This window comes from Lissotriton helveticus, chromosome 3_1 (assembly GCF_964261635.1).
Source record: "Lissotriton helveticus chromosome 3_1, aLisHel1.1, whole genome shotgun sequence".
NCBI lineage: Eukaryota > Metazoa > Chordata > Amphibia > Caudata > Salamandridae > Lissotriton > Lissotriton helveticus.
The window spans coordinates 1,043,575,781-1,043,594,559 of NC_136061.1; the positions used below are offsets into that span (position 1 = coordinate 1,043,575,781).

An 18,779-nucleotide genomic window follows, 5' to 3' on the forward strand; every position below is an offset into this window, starting at 1 on the left:
CTGCCACCCTCTGGTTCATCACTGCCACCTTCTGGTTCATCACTGCCACCCTCTGGTTCATCACTGCCACCTTCTGGTTCATCACTGCCACCCTCTGGTTCACCACTGTCACCCTCTCGTTCATCACTGCCACCCTCTGGTTCATCACTGTCACCTTCTGGTTCATCACTGCCACCCTCTGGTTCATCAGAGCACCCTCTGGTTCACCACTGCCACCCTCTGGTTCATCACTGCCACCCTCTGGTTCATCACTGCCACCCTCTGGTTCACCACTGCCACCCTCTGGTTCACCACTGCCACTCTCTGGTTCACCACTGCCACCCTCTGGTTCATCACTGCCACCCTCTGGTTCACCACTGCCACCCTCTGGTACACCACTGCCACCCTCTGGTTCACCACTGCACCTTCTGGTTCATCACAGCACCCTCTGGTTCACCACTGTAGATTATGGGGAGAAAGCACACCTGCCCAGCCAGCCTCAACCGAGACAAATTAATTTGGGGCTGGTTAATGTGTTACTGAATTTGAGCTTCAAGTCCGGCACCTTCTTCCTTATCTGTAAGTGCTTCCTGTTGCGGTTTAATATTTGTGACAGGAGCATTGTGCCATACTTGTAACTATTCTCCGACCCTGCTTCGAGGGTCAGAGCAGGGTCAGAGAATAGTTGCAAGTAGGAAAAGAGGCGCCGCTCAGGAAGCACTTATAGGGTTACAGCAGGTGCCCAAGTTGAAGCTAATTTCTTTGTAACCATTTACAAAGTGCTTCCTGGAAAAAATGTGTCCCGCTCGCGGATTCGCGGATTTTCCCGCAATTTCGCGAGATTTGGTGATCGCGAATATGTGGAAAAAAGTGCATTTTTCAAAGTTCCTGGTTACACACACACATGCTCTTGAGCAACATGTGTTCACATTACAATTTCAGGGGTGCAGCAACATGGTGTCCTTTTGGCACCCTTGCACCCTTGAAATTGCATGCGCAATTTGCGAGTACCTATTGGGTACTCGCAAATTGCGCATGCAAATCCAATTCATTCCTATGGGCCTGTAGGTCCATAAGGGATGATTGGGAAGCCAATCCTTAATTATGACAATGTTTAGGAATCGCTATTTTTTTAGCGAGTCCTACATGCATAGGCTTTTGCGATTCCATAATTGCGATTCCTTAATAATCGCAATTAAGTAATCCCAAAAGTCTACCTCGATGCATGTGCCCCTTAGAAAAATAATAAACATTTTAGAACACCCTTTCAAATGAACTAGCACGGCAAGTATACTTTAGTTTACGTTTTAAAATACCCTAAAAAAGGCATTCTGAAGTTGTACCCGTAACATTATTTAGGTGACGTTACAGTATGTGGACAAATTTGCATCCCGAATTCTTTCGAATGGCCTATTAAATAATAATACTGCCCTTTGCTTCTTTCTTGCGTTTATTGTACATAGAAGGTGGCAGCCCTCACTAAAAGGAGGTAGAGAACCTCAAACCAAACAGTAAGGCAATGACTGAACAAGAGGGAAACTGAGCACTTGTTCCCACTGTTGGCATCTGGTGAAACAAAAAGATATCTTCAAATTTTGGCCACCAAATAAAAGGTCTACTTGAGGCACTGTTTCTAGCTCTCTGTGGAATCTGCACACACAATACATTTTTTCAGCTAATTTAGGTCAGGCTAAGAATACACTTATCACATTATCAGACTTTAAGTATAAGGCATAGAAAGGTACAAGCATCCTGGAAAAGGAGCGGCTGTGTGGATCACCAAGAAAGCCCACGTTTTGGCTTTTTCTCAAGCATCATCGTGGTCATCCAGGCAGTTGTCTTGAAGGAGACCTTCATCCATCATATGAACATCACTTGGATCACTCCACTCCCAAGACTGAGCCAGACACTACTCCCCAGGCACAGGATCGCATTATACCACCCTTGTTTGAGGCCTTATCATTTACTACTTTTAGGATCTGCAGTTACCCCCTGGCAGCCCCACAAGACATGAACACTAGCCACTCTAGAGCTGGGAAGTAGCCACCTCTCAAATTTACCCCGAGTTCTTGCAGCAATAGAGGCTTTGGGAAAGTGGCTGCATGTGTACTACGTTTTAACAGAAACTAGCCAGTGGAACATGTGCAATGCAGGAGAATTTTAGAAGGTATGCAACGCGAACATACACAGTGGAGCCAATCACAAATCATAGAACTGTTACATAAACTTGGGGTTCTAATGTGTGTCAATATTGCATAAAAGGCCCAACATCCATTCGACAGATACCAAAGTTGGAGGCATATCTACCACACTCTTACACTGATGCTGGGGTCAAACATATTTCCTTGGGGTGAAGACACGTGGGTATTTGGTGCTACATTCACTGGCCAACAGCTTCAAACATGTCCAAGGAGCAGAGATTGTTTACTAATATTCACTGCTCTATAAATGTTTGTCCCCAGGCAATCCTTTGGGAAGGGTATGAAGGGAACAGTGAACCCAGAGGTCGCAGGTGTGCAGCTGTATCCAACCTATCCTGTTTGTGGGGGCCTTTCAAACAACTTGACCAAAGCAGATATTGAGTGTGAGGACATTTTTAGATTAACAGTTCTAGCCTTCTTTCTAAGGGTGTACTCTGGGTCTACTGTATCCCTTCTTTTGGTGGGGGTTCTACCTTCCCTCGTGCTGATGGAACAATATCTTCACAGACATGAGTAGTCAACCAGAAAGACAGTGTAAGACTAGCCCACCCATCTCATTTCCCTGGACATTTTGCACTGCTGTGTCAGATGGAGTTTTGTGGGTGGCACCGCCCTGTTTAAGTTGCACCCCCTTATAAACAGTGGCAAGTTCATTTTATGAAACCTGACCTCATCAGAGAAGTAAATGCATGCAAAGCCTTACAAAAGCTTCTATATATACTCATGGGGGAAGGCAAGAGTTAAATCCCTGGCCATGCTAGGGCCTAGAGTCCAATGGCACTTTGTTCCTTTAAGATTCAAGTTTGTGAATATGTCTTGAGATCATCTCTCAAGAAATATTTAGCAGAAGTACATCTCAAATGTAGAAATTACTAATTATACTAAATTCCTTCGCCTAATTGGTCCTTTCCCTGAGAGATGTAGTTATGATTAATCCTATGCCTCGCTGCTAATCAATTTTTCTTTCCGTGTTTATGACTTCAGCCGCGAGATGACAGCCTTGAGGGAGAGATATATATTGTAACATCAGAAGACGCAAATTGTTAATTGTGAATGTGTAGCTATTTCTGGTACCGTAGCACTAATCACAAGTAACGATTAAGCATCTTGTGCAGCTTGTACATACGTCAAACTGGGAGGTGAAGAAATAGATCAATACCTTTCATTGGTATGCTGAGATTTGATCTCCTTTGAATTTCTCCGTTCTGTCTTCCTGCACTCTGGAGTTTTTTCAATGCAAGGCCACGTAAACACAATTCGTTCACACATAGGTTAGAGCACAGACTGCATACACGTGCACACTTAAGTGTGATTGAACTTGCTTTGAAAAAAAAACGTGTGCAGCAAATTGATTTCCCGCGACCTTTACCTGAAAATACATTCATTTTCTAAATATGAGCAATGGAAGTATTTAGTTAGTATAGATTTCTGTATTTCATAAGCCATCTGTTTCTGTAAAGCATACATTCAACATTACTGGGAAATACAAGAGTTCTGTATTCCATTTTAGCCCTTTCTTCACTCTAGCTGATACTAAGCCCCTTCTCGTATGGAGTTCTTTTGATGGAGAAAGTAGGACCTACTGACGTATGGTCTGTTTTTTGACATTTCAGTCCCAATATTTAATAGCTATGTTTTTATATGTTTTGCACTCTTCGCTGTCCCTTGACTTCAGTCCTGAGGATGACCCAGTTTTAGTTATTTTACGTGGGTGGAAACCTCGACACACTAAGACTTATGGACTGCTATTGTGTCTCTTTCGAGGCACCATCATTGGAAGGAACTTCTATCAAGACTTCTTTTATCTTTAGAATTGCTTAGCAGCCCCAAGTTGTTTTAAGAGCATATCTTTATTTTTTACAAATAGTACGTGTATATTTTTTGTACAAGCAATGCGCCGAATTCATTGTTATTACATATGGAGCATCCTTATTTGACATTCTTAATGTACATATGTGTTGATATAGAATATCAGACTGTATTCATAATGGTAAGCATTACTTTAGACCATATTATCAGTCTTTATGTATATGCCATCGTTAAAGGTAGCAGTAACTAATTTAGGAGAGTGTTTCCCCACATGTATCTCTGGAGTATTTAGTACACGTGATCTTTTCACCACTGCGCGATCCATTACATGCTTCTATTTGGTACATAGCTGTGGTTCTTAGTGTTACTGGCCAGTCCCTGCTTTGTTTGTATTTACACACAGGGCAATTGATTGGGTCGCCATAAAATTGTACAAAACCTAGAATAGAAGAGGAGTGGGCCCAGGCAGCATGTATTGGCACCACTAGGCCACGAGAAATGCTATTAAGGCTAGAGAGGAAGGTGGTGTGAGTGACTTGGTTGGGGTCATTCGGGCAGCAGTGCAACATGTGAGGCGCCATAAGTTAGGACATAGCCTACACAACTCTATTTCCATGACCCTGGCAGGCTAAGAGTGCCTTTAGGAAGAGTTACCACTTTCACTTGCCGAACAGTAGTACTCGATAATCCGCTGCGGAAGGTTGTGAGTGCTGCTGGGAGGAACCACCACTTCCACATGCCGAAGCCCCAGTCTTCCCGCACGGAAGGCGGCTGGTGTGATACCCTACACACAGGCGGTGGTGCCTCAGCTTGGCCAGACATAGAAAGTGGGAAACACGATATGCTCCGCTCTATGAGTACCTCACTGGTGTGTGGGCAGAGTGTTCCTGCCAGCCTAAATAAGAGTAAAGAACAGTGGAAGACAATCAGTACAGAAAAGGGAAAGGGGGTGAGCATAGAAGAAAAAGAGATTGGAGCAATGAGAGAGAGATGCACACATATGAACAAATGAGGTAAGGAAAGCCAGAAGAGATGGGAAGTAGGAAATGAAGAGGGAAAAATAAAAAGTTTACAGGAGTACAGATTCAGAAAATAGGAGAGAAGAAATAGAGAAAGGGAAAGTGCAAGAGGGAAAAAGTGCAGAGAAATTAGCAAAGGGGCAAGAAAAAAGGGATAAAGGGGCACTGAGGAGGCCAAAAGAGAGCTAGAAAATGTATGGATGGAATCATAGAAGGGGAGGAGACATCAAAAAGCGAGGAACGATGTGTGTGAACTGGTTTGAAGACGTTGGAAAGAAGTAGGAAAGGGGAAGAGAGGTCAAGGAGAGAGGCAAAGTAGGAGGAAAGGGAAATGAGAGATGGGAGTGAAGCAAGAACAGGGGGTGAGGGGCAAAGGTAGCGAACAGATAATTGATTATGGAGATGGAGAAGAAGGCAGAGAGTTGAGAAAAGATAAAGCAGAGAGTTGGTCTGAAGGGATAAAGCCTTGCAAGAGGTGGAAAGAGGAGGCAGATTTGGGGAATATGGAGTAGAAAAGGAGGAAGGGAAGAGAGATTAGGAGGAAGGGAAGAGAGATTAGGAGGTAGGGAAGAGGAGAAAAGAGTGAAGGAAGAGGTGACAACTGTGAAGAGACTGGAGCGCTTTGGAATAGGTGAGAAAGGCAGGTGAGGTGAAGGGGCAATAAAGGCTCACAAACGAGGCAGGAGAGCATAAAGGCAGAAGGAAACAGAGACAAGAGAGTTACAAAGAAGTGAGGTGAGGGTGATGTGGTGGACTCAGCTCCTTTAGCAGCACAAGGACCTATGGCAGCATTGCTACAGTAGGCTTTGAAGTCCTTGGTGTCTGATGTCTGCTACATTGGACAGACCCGCTACAAATTAGGGTGACCAATCATCGCTTCTTCCAGTCTGTCCCACTTTTGAGCCTTGAGGAACTTTTGCTGTTCCAGTGCCTTCAATGAGCTGCTGCAGGATGCCCAATAACCCTTCTTTTTGTCACTCATAGGACAAGCAAGCGAGGAGAACTGGAGTTGCCAAACAGGTCAGGTCACCCTTAGTAGCCTGTCAGGAATCCTGACTGCCACACTTTCAGCCCTAGATGAGAGGGAGACAAGGTGCCTCTCGGTTGCTTATGGGGAGGGGCAGCAGCCCAGGAGGAGTCTTGCACAGTGAAGCTTCAGGAACACATTTAGCGTTAGAAATGCAAATGCATCATGTGGCCACCTGCTTCAACATCCCTGAATGTGTCAATAACTGCATGTTGGTGCCCTGTACTAGGAATTGGCTCTTGGCTATTTCTTTCATCAAGTTTGTTTAAAAGTGTTCACATGGTGCTAGATTAGCGGACAGAGGCACAGAGAGAACAGGATTCGCCCAAGATCGAACAGTTTGGCAAAGTAGGAGCACCGAGGCTGCATCACATTAATTCCTGCTTCAAATGTCCTACGTTTACTTCTATATTGCATTTTGGTGAATATACCACAAAGCTGGCAACCTGTTATTTTTTTTTAATTACACATCTACTAGCAACATTTAGATTTATTCTAAATACTCACAGTCTTGCCAAAGAACACTCAATTTGTCCAAATAGGGAAGGCAAGATAAAAAAACACAAGTCTCCTCGTTCCACAGTTTCTAACTCGGCCACTAAATGAGTGGCTGTGATGCTCATTGCAAGGCCAAAGGACTACCCTTCACAGAGAACGGTCACTGAGCCAGATTTTGTGCATAGTGTTTATTTCCAGCAAATTTGAGCGAAGGTGAGATTAGATGTCAAGTGTCCCATTTCTGTACTTAAAACGTAACCGCTGGACCACATCTGGTTCTGTTGTCTGCCCACCGGAGTAACTTGCCCACCTTTTTAGGTGTCATGTCAAGGTTTCTTAGCACTGCTACCTGTACTGAGCCTGTTTCTAAGCCCCTCAAATATTTTCATAAAATGGAAAAAGGCATAAATAGATTGTGAGAATTTTTTTCTGAGTCCTGTGGCCAGGGCCGGACTGGGTATAGAGGGCATCAGACGTTTTCCCAGTGGTCAGAAGGGTGGAGGGCATTTTTGACTGGTGGGGAGAGTTTTTGTTGCTGGGGGGCAGTTTTGCAGCAGTGCTGCAAAATCGGCCCACTGTAACAAAAGCGCAGTAGCAGTGTTTTCACCTGCATCCCCCAACACCCTAACCCCCGCTCCCCCACCCCCATCCCTCCTGGGCCGGTTAGATGTAATTGCCAGGGCTGGTTTGCATTCCCAGTCTAGCCCTCCCTGCCTGTGGCAATGGATGGCTACTGGTGGATACTGACATTTATTCTTGGTGTTCCAAGGCTTAAAACTATTTCATTTAATTTGATAACAGTGTTACTCATAGTCAAGTGTCTCCATGCATGCAAAGTGTTCTGAGAATTGATAATGTAAAGTTGGCCACCCGTTTGCAAACAGATCTATCACTTTAAGTCATTTTTCGTTCACTTTTATTATGTGGCTGGCACAGCACGGACAGCCTGTCACAGGTTCCTTTTAGCCCGTTGTTGCAGGTGGGGCCCTCTGGCACTCATTTTTGGGTACCGTTACTTACTTTTCCTCATCAGACTTTGACCTAGAGCAAGAGTGAGAAAAACACGAAAGGCGGAAAGGAGGAGAAAGAGAAAAACAGTGACAAAGGGAGAAAGCAGGGATGAAAAAGAACCTGCAAGAGTAAAATAAGGTGGGGGTGTATGATGGCCGAAGTAAGAGGCATCAGGTGGAATGAAGACTACCAGTCTTGTTATTCCACCAATCCCTTCATTGGTGAGCGCAGGCTGTGGGCTTCTGAGACACACTTTGGGCACCAGCACTTATTGTCTTACAAATTAAGCAGTGCCATCATCTACAAACATGAATGTGTCTGCTGTCACATCAAATCAATAACTGCTGTGCCCAAAAATAATTCTAAAGGGTTAACTGGACAACGTTGGGGTGCATACCTATCTGCCTTGCTCAAGACAAAGGAATCCAAGCCCACATTCCAGGTGACTGTGGCCCTTTCCTTCTGTGTCTCTCCATAAACTAATTTCAGCTCAGACAGGCATGGAAACCATTTCTGTTTCTATTTCCGCCGGTCCCGGGTATTCTAAAGGACTTAATGAATAATATTAGCAGGCTAAGGTCAGATGAACCAGCGCTCGCCCCTCTCCCTTTCCTATTGGCTGCTTTTAAAACAATGGGCGTCGACACGTTCCTGCAGCTGCTCCTAAAATTGATTTGCAGAATTCATATTAGAGGCGAGGCCAAAAGGTGTATTTAAAAAAGAAATGAGACACATCCACTCCGGACTCGCCTGCCCCGTCCGGGAGAGCGGCTTATCTCTGCTTCTGCAGACACGCAGGCACACAAGGATGCGGAAAGGCTGCACCGGGGCAAGATTTATACAAGACTAATACATTACACACATGTCAAGCAGCGAGACCCATTCTGGTTACCTAGGCGATAAACTAAAGCGAAAATTGCACATAATTGTCGCTGATGTCACTGCCGCCATATTGTTTCCAAGGCGACAAGGCGGTTGGAGTAATGGCGATGTCGTGAATGTTCATTTGTACGCTGCATGCGAAGCTGGCTTCCTTCTCGGAGCGTGTTTTGTCTGAGGCGTATCGAAGACATCTGTGGCTTCCCGCGCGCCTTTTATGATGGTGTGTATTCACAGACTGACGGATCCGCATTATCCAAGTGTGCGTCACAGGCATTCTGCCATATGCAAAGCTCTGTACTCATGGCTACCCATACTGCAATATGCGAGTCTAGAAGCAATACCAGAATACTACAATGCTTGACTTTTATGCAGCTTTTAATAAGTGGTGAATAATGGTGAAAAAATAGCCACAGTGCTTCCAGCTAATTCAGTGTCCATCACTTTGCCATGCAGTCAGTCACACTTTATCTAATCTGTCAAATTAATATACATTAATACCATGGAAAGAACTGAGACGGTGCAAGGGGTATGAACTATAATCGTTTTTTGTGCAGTGGCAGCTAGAGACTTTTCAAAGTAGTCGGGTATAATAGTTTTGGGCTAGTTCGGCTTAGCGAGCAAGCCCAACTGACATAAGGGAGGTTGGGGCAGTGCTGCCTTAATGCATGGGCACTCTGGGCAGTTGCCCAGAGGTCCCACGAGCCTAGGGGGCCCCATACAGACCAGATTTTAACACTAATTTTCTGCTAAACATTTTTTATTCCTGTGAGTGGTGAGTAGTCAGGGCCCAGTGCACTGCTTTCCTGGGGGTCTATAATGCTGTTAAGAAGGTCCTGGGTTCAGGGTGTTCTCCTCCTGGGAAAACTTTGAAAAAAAGAGGGGCTAACAGTGCATGTTACTGTAGTGTGCCCATTGTGCACTGTTGTTCTGGAGAGCTCCTTTGAAGTAAAAATACATATTTTTATTGTTAACTTGTTGGTTATGTCTACGAAAAAATTAAATTCTGCCACCAGTGGCGGCCAGCATGGTGAGGCGTCCCAGTGGGGTCACGTGGGGTGTCGCGCGGGAGGGTTGTCGCGCATATAAAAAACCATTTTTTTAAACGTATCTTTGCGCTGGGTCTTGCATCTCTGCTCCTGCTCTCCATTGGAGCTCAAGGGACAGGAAGCAGACCCAACTGACTGTCGCACTGCAGCCCGCCCAAATAAACACAGGACTCAGAGGTCAATCAAAGGGTGTCCTTCTTTATTCCCTGCCAGGCGGTTACTGGCTTACAGACTAGACTTCTCCTCCCTTTCCTGTCCCCGCCGCTTCCGCTTCATGCTTGCCTGATCTGTCTCTGTGTAGTCAGGCATGACAACACGACATCTCCCCCTTTTGTACAAAGAAATGTTGCTACATTTCTTCGACGAGTCGCCGGGGTCTCCTCACCTGACGTCTGCGGCGAACCTCTCGGTCTGGCGTTTGGCTGCGTCGATCAGGGCCACTGGTCGTTCTTGGAGATTGATGGTGGTGGACATCGTTGCTATCGCTTTGGCTGGCGGGGTCACTTGAAGTTTGACCTGAGGACGTTTCTCGCCTGTTCACGGGAGTGTATCTCTTGAAGTGGGATATGTTCCTCGTTATTTGCTTGTGATCAGCTTTGGCTGTAATCATAGTTCCTTTCCTCTTATGGACCTGAAAGGGAAGGTTCAGGTATCGGCTGTCTGCTTTTGTTCGTCGGTCACCTCGTACTATGACCCAGTCTCCTTCTCGGATGTCGGCACCTTTGGCGTGTCGGCGCCGATCTGCATACGTCTTCATCTTCTGCTTCTTCTTTCTGTCAATGTCAACCAGCGTGTCGTGGTCAACAGTGATGGTCCGTGGTTGAGACGTTGTGCTTATCGTGGGTAATCGTGTCCTGGGTGTTCTTCCCAGCATTATCGTGGCCGGGCACTGATTCGTGGTGTTGTGAGGAGTGGTCCGATATGCCCTCAGTACTTCGTTTAAGGTTTGCTGGACGTCTCTGCGTGTCAGTTCCGCTTGCTGGATGGCTCTCTTTAGCGTTCCCATGAATCGCTCCACCATGCCGTTGGCTTGTGGCCATAGTGGGGTGATTTTCTGATGTTTAAAATCAAGATGCTTCGCGAAGTCTGCGAACTCATGGCCATTGAACGGGGGTCCGTTGTCGGACTTGACTCTTGAAGGGACGCCCCACGCTGCGAAGATGTCATCCAGTATGGGAATGACGGCTGTTGCTCTGGTGGATGGTATCATGTGTGCGAAAGGAAATCTTGAATACTCATCCATAACAACCATGATGTATTGTCCTGATTGTAGTGGTCCAAAGAAGTCAACTGCGATTTGCTGCCACACCCCGTCTGGAAGTTCGGACATTTGAAGTGGCGCTGGGGGTTCTTCGCAACTCACTAGTTGGCAGGTCATGCAGTCCTTTAGAGTTGTCTCTACCATTAGGTCAAGAGAGGGGAACCAGACTCGTTCTCTCAAGGTCTTCTTTGTGGCGTTCATGCCTCTGTGGCCTTCGTGGGCTAGGTTGACAATTCCTTGGCGTAACTTGTGCGGGATCACAATCCTCCCCCCTCTCAGGAGAAGGCCATTGTCACTGATGGAAAGTTCATCATGAACGCGTTGAAACGCCGTGAGGTCACGGAGGTGTGTTTCCGAACCAGGGGTTGTGGTCTTGGCATGTCGCCAGGAGTTGGCGCGTACGTGGGTCATGACTGCTTGAATGAGTGGGTCCGAGGCGGATGCTTCTTGGATAGCCTCCAGGGGAACTGTAGGAGGGCATGCAGAATCGATGACGAAGTGAATGTAGTCGTCTGCTAGTGATTGTGCAGTCGTGACACTCGGTAAGGGGTGTCGAGACATATAGTCCGCTGGGTTCTCGGCCTTGCCCGGTTTGTGAACAATTGTGTATATGTAGTCTTGGAGTCGCAAACCCCACCGCTCGATGCGAGGTGGCATCTTGGCGTTGGGATTGCCAAATATGGTGAGTAGGGCTTGGTGGTCAGTGATAATGGTGAAGTGCTTTCCATACACGAATAGGTGAAAGTGCTCACACGTCCATACTACGGCCAGGCTTTCCTTCTCCGGCTGGGAGTATGCTTTTTCCATGTCCATGAGGCTGCGACTGGCGTATGCAATGATATGGCGCTGGTCAGAGTGTTCACGATACTGAGCTAGAATGGCGCCTAGGCCCACCGGGCAGGCGTCGACAGTGATCTCTGTTCTCTTGTTCGTGTCAAAGTAGGCTAGGTTGATGGCAGAGCCGACAGCTTGTTTGATTTCCGTGAAGGCTTGTGCACATGCTTGTGACCACTCAAAGGGTTGGCCTTGACGTGTTAGTTCTCGAAGTGGGTAGCTGATGGTGGCGTAGTCCCGAATGTAGCGCGCGCAGTAGCTCGCCATTCCCAGGAAGGAGCGGAGATCACTCACGTCTCGGGGCGTCGGAGTGTCAGCAAGCGCTGCTACCTTGTCGGGGTCTGGCGTCATCCCTTCACTTGAGAACGTGTGTCCATAGAATTTTAGGGTGTTTTTGTGGAACTCGCACTTGGTGGCATTTAGCGTCAGGTTTGCCTTCAGTAATGCATGGCATACCCTGTCCAGGGCAGTGTCGTGCTCAACCTGATCCTTGCCGAAGACTAATAGGTCGTCACTGTAGTTAAATGAGTTTGGAATCCCTTGAATAATTCTTCGAATTGTTTCCTGGAAGATTTCGGCGGCTGATGAAATGCCGAAGTTTAGGCGTTTGTAGCGGAATAGGCCTTGATGCGTGGTAAACGTTGTAATGTACCGGGATTGTTCATGGAGCTCTAGTTGGTGGTACCCTTTATTCAGGTCAAGTTTTGAGAATATTGTGGCACCATTTAATTTCGTGATCATATCACTTATGTGTGGCCCTGGGTGGCGCTCTCGCTCAATGGCGGTGTTGGGCGCTCTCATGTCCACGCATAGCCTGACTTTGTTGTCTTGTCCTTTCTTTGGGACCACCACGACGGGGGATACCCATGGGGTGGGTCCAGACGTGCGCTCTATGATGTCTGTTTGTAAGAGGTCTTGTAGTTCGTCATCAACGGCTTGTTGTAGGTGAAAGGGCACTTTCCTGTGATGCTGGGCAACAGGTGTGACGTTTTCATTGATGTGGAGCTTCACTTTGAAATGATTCAACTTGCCCAAGCCTTTGAAGAGTTTTGGGAATTTCGCCACGATGTCAGGGGCATCTTCAGTCATGTACAACAGCTCCACCAGTTTCAGTCTTTCAGCTGTTGGCAAACTGAGCAGGCAGTCAGCAAAATCAGGTCGTTCCACTACATGGACATATGCAGGAATTTTCCTATTTTTGAAGGTCAGTGTGGTGTGGAACCGACCTAGACATGGTAATGGTTTCCGGCACATCCAGGTGAATATGCGAACTGCCGCTGGCTCCAGTTTGGGTCGGGTTTTCATGTTGTGGTACTCTAGCGCACAGATGTAATTTAGCGAGGCTCCCGAGTCCAGGACGAACTTTGCTGGGTGGTCCCCTATCATAATGTCTAGCTTTGGGTATCGTTTTAGCCGGTCCGGGTCAGCCACCATACAAATGTACTCATCACTGTCTTGTGGCACTGTCGTGTGTGACGATGAGCCAGCCACCATACAAATGTACTCGTCACTGTCTTGTGACACTGTGGTGAGTGACGATGAGCCGCTGGATGAGGATCGGCGAGCTCGACGTGATCTCGTGGTGTGATGTCGAGGGCGAGGCGTGCTTGTGGATCTGCTTCGCCGTTGGTGAGAGCATGTTGAGTGGGCACTTGAGCCCGATGAGTTGGATGAGTGGCTCTCTCTTTTCGTCACGGCACGTGCGTGATGTCGGGTGTCAGATCGTGGAGCGGGAGACTGACGGGTAGATTGTCTTGCTTGACATGCGACCTCAAAGTGGTTGTCCTTCCCATAGCGGTGACACCGCTGGCCGATGGCTGGGCATTGTCCCGAGTGTGGATAGTCTTGGCCACATCAGTAGCACGCCGGTGCAGATCTGGTGGATTTTGTGTGCCGCGATTCTCGTCTGGGTGACGTTTTCCGGGAACCGTGGTGATGCTTGCTTGTTCTATGCGTGCTCAGCACAGTTCGGGTGGCTTTGCGTGTCTGTACTCGGAGGGCATGCTCTTTGTGATCGGGCTTGTGAATTTCTATTCGCTTGGCATGGTCTTCTGCTTGATCGTTGATCCTTGTGAGTTCTTCAATCTGTTCTAAGGTGTATGATTTCTTTAAGAGGCGTCTGCGTAGTGATTCTGAGCGGCAGCCATCAATGATGCGGAGCCGCAATGCGTCTTCCGTTTTGAAATTTTCGAAATCGCAATGACGCGTCATTCTCTTGATGCGTGTGATGAAGTCGCCCATGCACTCTCCTTTCTCTTGAGAGGCTAGGTTGAACACGTAGCGTTCATAGTCTACGTTGCACTTGTGTAGAAATCGCCTATCAAGGGCAGCCTTCACTTCGTCATAAGTGGCAGTGGCAGCGTCGGGCATTTCTTTGATTATTTGTGCTATTTCCTGGCCTGCTAGATTTCGCAGTGCAACCAGCTTACGTTTTGAGTCTTGTACCAGGGACCCCTCCATGTAGTCTTCGAAGTCCTCGCTCCAGGTCTTCCAGGCGGGCCCCATGGTGTTACCAGGCGTCAGCACCAGCGGCTGTGGTTGTCGCATGAAGGGTGCTCCTACGGGCGCTGCTTGAGGCATCATCGTTGTGCCGGACTGCGCTGGTGCGCCTCCGCTTGTGGAGGTGCTCTGAACGTCGGTGTCAGACATGCTGTCTCTGCACTCTTCGGCAGTTGTTTGTAGTGTTGTTCACTCTATTGTCTTTCTTTTGCTTCTAGCTGAGGTGAGTAGTGGTGTTCCCGCTCTTTTCCACTTGGTTTTGTGGTGTGGAGTGGTTGTGCCTGACTCTAAGATGGCCGCCGTTGTTGAAACGTGGGTTTTGTAAGGGCTGGCGCCTGACTTAAAGATGGCCGCCGTGTGAGACGTCGTCTCCTTGGCCCCGGCAGTCTCTATCATGCATTTGTGCCACGCTTCACTTATCCGGCGGTCGCTTGTTCAGCGGGACTCACCCTCGTGATTCTTTGGTCATGGGAGGGAATGGGGCGTTCGCGCCCACCGCGACGCCGCTCCGCAGAGCTCCTCGCGTCTTCTGTCGCGCGGGCACATGATGCTGCGCGAGCACTTTCCCCAGTGCGTGCTTCTGCGAGCGCTTCACTCGCTTCACTCCCTTGAATGGCAGCGCGACGTCGTCGGGCCAGGGTAGCGGTGCAGGTGTCGGTTCACTTTCGCGCTCTTTCTTTGGAGCGGCGCTTCCTTGGAGCTGCTGGCTTGTCGTTGGGGCCGTTTCCTCAGCTGGGCTGTGCGACGTTGTTTGTGGGGTAAGTGCATCCCACCCTCGTCGCCATTGTCGCACTGCAGCCCGCCCAAATAAACACAGGACTCAGAGCTCAATCAAAGGGTGTCCTTCTTTATTCCCTGCCAGGCGGTTACTGGCTTACAGACTAGACTTCTCCTCCCTTTCCTGTCCCCGCCGCTTCCGCTTCCTGCTTGCCTGATCTGTCTCTGTGTAGTCAGGCATGACAACACAACACTGACCAATCACAATGTTGCACTGCAGCACTGTGATCGGTTTTGAGCGTCCTGGTTCAACGTTCAACCAGAGAATGGGGGACTGGGCTTGTTCTCCATGCAGGCTATAATGCAGCCTGCATGGAGAGCAGGGAAAGTGTGCAAGACTGGTTTGGGCGGCCCTGAGGGCTGATCAAACAGTCATTGCTCACTTAGGAGAGGTCAAACCACTTCTGCCCTACCCTACTCCGAGAGCAGAGCAGCCTACCCACCTGCCCGCCCACAAAGAAGCACAAAGCATAAAATGATAACTTAAATTTATCATTTTATGTTTCTTCATTGCACTGCTAAAAAGCAGTGGGGTGACGCTCTTCTGCCATAGCAGAGGAGCCGCCACTGTCTGCAGCAAATACTTTGTTTCTTCACCTACATTTTTTTGAATACCAAAATGTGGAGCAAGCCAGGGTCAGACTGAAATATAGGGTAATCAGGCAGTGCCTGATGGGTTGGTCTGATAGATCAGTGTTTGTGCCAGTTTTGTACCAGTTTTAAGGCAGTTTTTTTCTGGGATTTTCCCAGGTATTGTCACTTTTTTAACTATATGCTTAGTAATGTGTGCCATTTTTATTTTGGTGCCCGGTTCTATTTTTTGTCCGAGTTCGACTCTGTTGCAAGCTACTCCAACAGCATGTCTAGTGCCCTGTCTGCTGGATCCTTTAATATCAGTATAGCCTGTAGATTTGCTAAATTTCATAACATTATAAAATAGAGGTGATTGACACACTAAAGACTCTAGCCAGATGCCTGGCTGGGTTTCAGCTCGCGGACCTCAAGTTTCAAGTTTCAAGTTTATTTTGTATTGTTTGACTAATTAAAATCTTACAAAAAATAGCTAAAATATCAAGCAAAACTTTTAAATTATAAAACAATCCATCATTCCAATTTGTATCCAAAGACTTGATTATATATCATACGTACTAAGTTATAAAACAATTGATCATTTAGCATTTTCTTTTTTCAAAGACTTGATTATATTGTGTACATAGTGGTTCACTCCATAAATCACTCAAGTAAAAGCCTGCAATTTAATTTCCACTGCTCGTAAGCATTTCACAAAAGCTGAATTCATGGTAAGTCTTCGGGGTTTAAACATGCGATCAGTGCTTGCCTACATGTCCTTACACCGCGTGTCTTAAACAGTATTAAACAGAGTAGTTTTTCTTTCACTTTCCAGATCCGGGCAAAGGCACAGTAAATGCATAATATTTTCTTGCCCTAATTTACAGAGCCTGCAGAGGTTTTCTTCTTCTGGTCTCTTCCATGGTAGTAAGTGACATAGTCCTGGCAAACAACCAAATCTAGCTTTGATAAAAATCTGTTTATTTTTCTTGGTCCACAATGTTTATAAATATTTTTGTACTTTTTTTTTAACCTTGAATCCATTTACGATTGGCCATGCGTGATTTCTTTTTACTAATATATCTTTGCCCTTTATCAAGGATAGGTGGTTGGTTGAAGCTTTCCTGGGCGATAGTGGTATTCCAAATCGATGTTATACCAAATTCTTCTTTCGATTTATTTAAATAGGAGCAAACATATAAATTTCTATTATTTTTTACTTCGTGCCATAGTAAACAAGACAGTTGATTATCCTGATCATTTTTTATTCTGTTCCAAACTTTCAGTAATTGTCCTTTCTTTGCTTATAGTTGATTATTTAGCCTAAATTCCAGACGGACCTGAGCTTGTGAGGCATTCTTTGGCAGAGAGAATAAAATTCTGTATGCTTTGGCGACAGCAGTGTTAATAATCTCAGCATCTTTTCCATTGATTGCTTCACTACCATATGTTAGGTAGGGAGTAGTTTTGCAGCAATTATTTTTAGGAAAGGGTGATAAGACAGGTCTCCTATGGTTTTCTGAATGGTTCAAAATGCTGCATCAAGTGAGTTTGCTTTCCTTGTGATATCCTGTTTTTGTGGCAGGAAGTTTCCATTAGCATTAAAAATGATGCCAAGGTATTTGTAAATAGCAACTTATTCCAGTTCTTTGTCTTCCAAAACCCATTTATGTTTAAATTTGAGTCGCACATTTTTTGTAATAACCATTACCTTGGTTTTAGCTTTGTTTATTACCAACCCATTTGCTTTTGAATACTTAAAAATGCCATTAATTAATCGTTGCATTCCAATTTTGGTATGACTTAGGAGTATGACATCATCAGCATATAACAAATTGGATATCTGTTTGTATGCTAACCTTGGAGGATGTGCATTGATTTTGTTTCATCATAGTAGATAGATCAGTGTGAGGAGGCGCCGGGGGATGAATACAAAAGAAAGAGGATTCCTTACCGCCCTGATGAAACTGAAGCCGGTGATTCCCTCATCTCTTCAAAAAGCTTTCTTCCCCGCCTCGGCTTGCACAATAACAAAGCCTCTTTTCCCCGCCCTACAGTACGCCGGACTCGAACCGGAAGCGATTCTTCCAGGAGGTGGGCATTATCGAACGAGCCCATCGGGAACGTCGCAGGAAGGTCAAGGGAAGCAGAAAAAGCCGGAAGAAAACACAGTTGGGGCGCTCGCTGAACCTGGACCTGCAACGCCGGGAGGAGACTCCGACCTTACAACGGACCCCGCCAACAGCACCGAGGACCCTGCGGAAGGAGCCAAGTACACTGACTTCACCCGAGAGAACAAAGAGGAGACTACCGTGGAGGAGCTCGAGGATCCTGACGTTTGGACTGAAGACTGGTGGAGCCCGGGGGACACTCAAGAGCCGCCACAACTCAGAAGAGTTGTGGTAGATAGCGGTACGTAGCAGTTACCACGGGCTCAAAAGGGAGAGAGTGAGGGGTGAGAGAGTGGAGAGTGGGAGGCTGGGAGGTCGGGAGGAAGAGAGGGATACCGAGCACTGTTTGTTTTATTCCCTGGCACGTTTCATAAAAAACCGCTCCTTTATACCTCCCCTCAGCATAAACCTGACCCCAAGTTAACCTCCTTAGTCTTGTCAGCAACTTTAAACGATAAATCACCCTTGCATAAGGCAACCCCTCCTTCACATTTGACAATATTCCTATTTTCACATGGTGTGGTGACGGACTATTAAAGCCTCGTATAAACAGGGCTAACAGTGACTACTGTTCTCTCTTCTTTTTGAGTAATTCGGTACCCCGTGGAAACCCAACCAGGGAGAGAAGACCAGGACTCCTAGGACCACCTGACACTATTACAGTAGAAGACACTTCGGGAGGAGAACACTGGAACCATCTTTTACCTGTTTCTGCCCAAAGGCAATCCCCTTCTTAATTTCCCATTCTCTAACAACTATTATAACAACCTAAATAAACCTACACTACTCAACCCATACGGCCTCCTCGGTTCTTTTTCCGACATTCCCTCCGACAATCAGCTAAAAATAAATTAAAAAGTAAGGGGGCCACAACGCACCCTTGTTTAAGACCACTTGTTGTAGGAATTTCATTAGTTAGTATGCTTCCATCACCAATCCTTACCCTAACCCAGGTTTCAGAGTGCAGAAGCCTGATCATTTTTAGCAAATTATCCGGAATTCCTTGGTTTTTTAATTTAACCAACAGAAGGTCTCTATCAACACAATCAAAAGCAGATTTAAAATCTACGAAACAAAGATATAAGGGTTGTTTTCTTAAAATTGCCTTTTCAATTAATACCGATAATGTTAGTATATTTGTGGATGTTCCAAGGCCTTTGATAAAGCCTGTTTGATTTGGGGGCAATACCTGATT

At 46.5% G+C, this 18,779-nt stretch overlaps 1 protein-coding gene across 1 annotated transcript in view; it reads right to left on the reverse strand.

Moving 5' to 3' along the window:
- Positions 1-18,779, reverse strand: part of MYO3B (myosin IIIB) — a 2,563,893-nt gene that overhangs the window by 1,815,862 nt on the left and 729,252 nt on the right. The gene's annotated exons all lie outside the window — the stretch shown is intronic.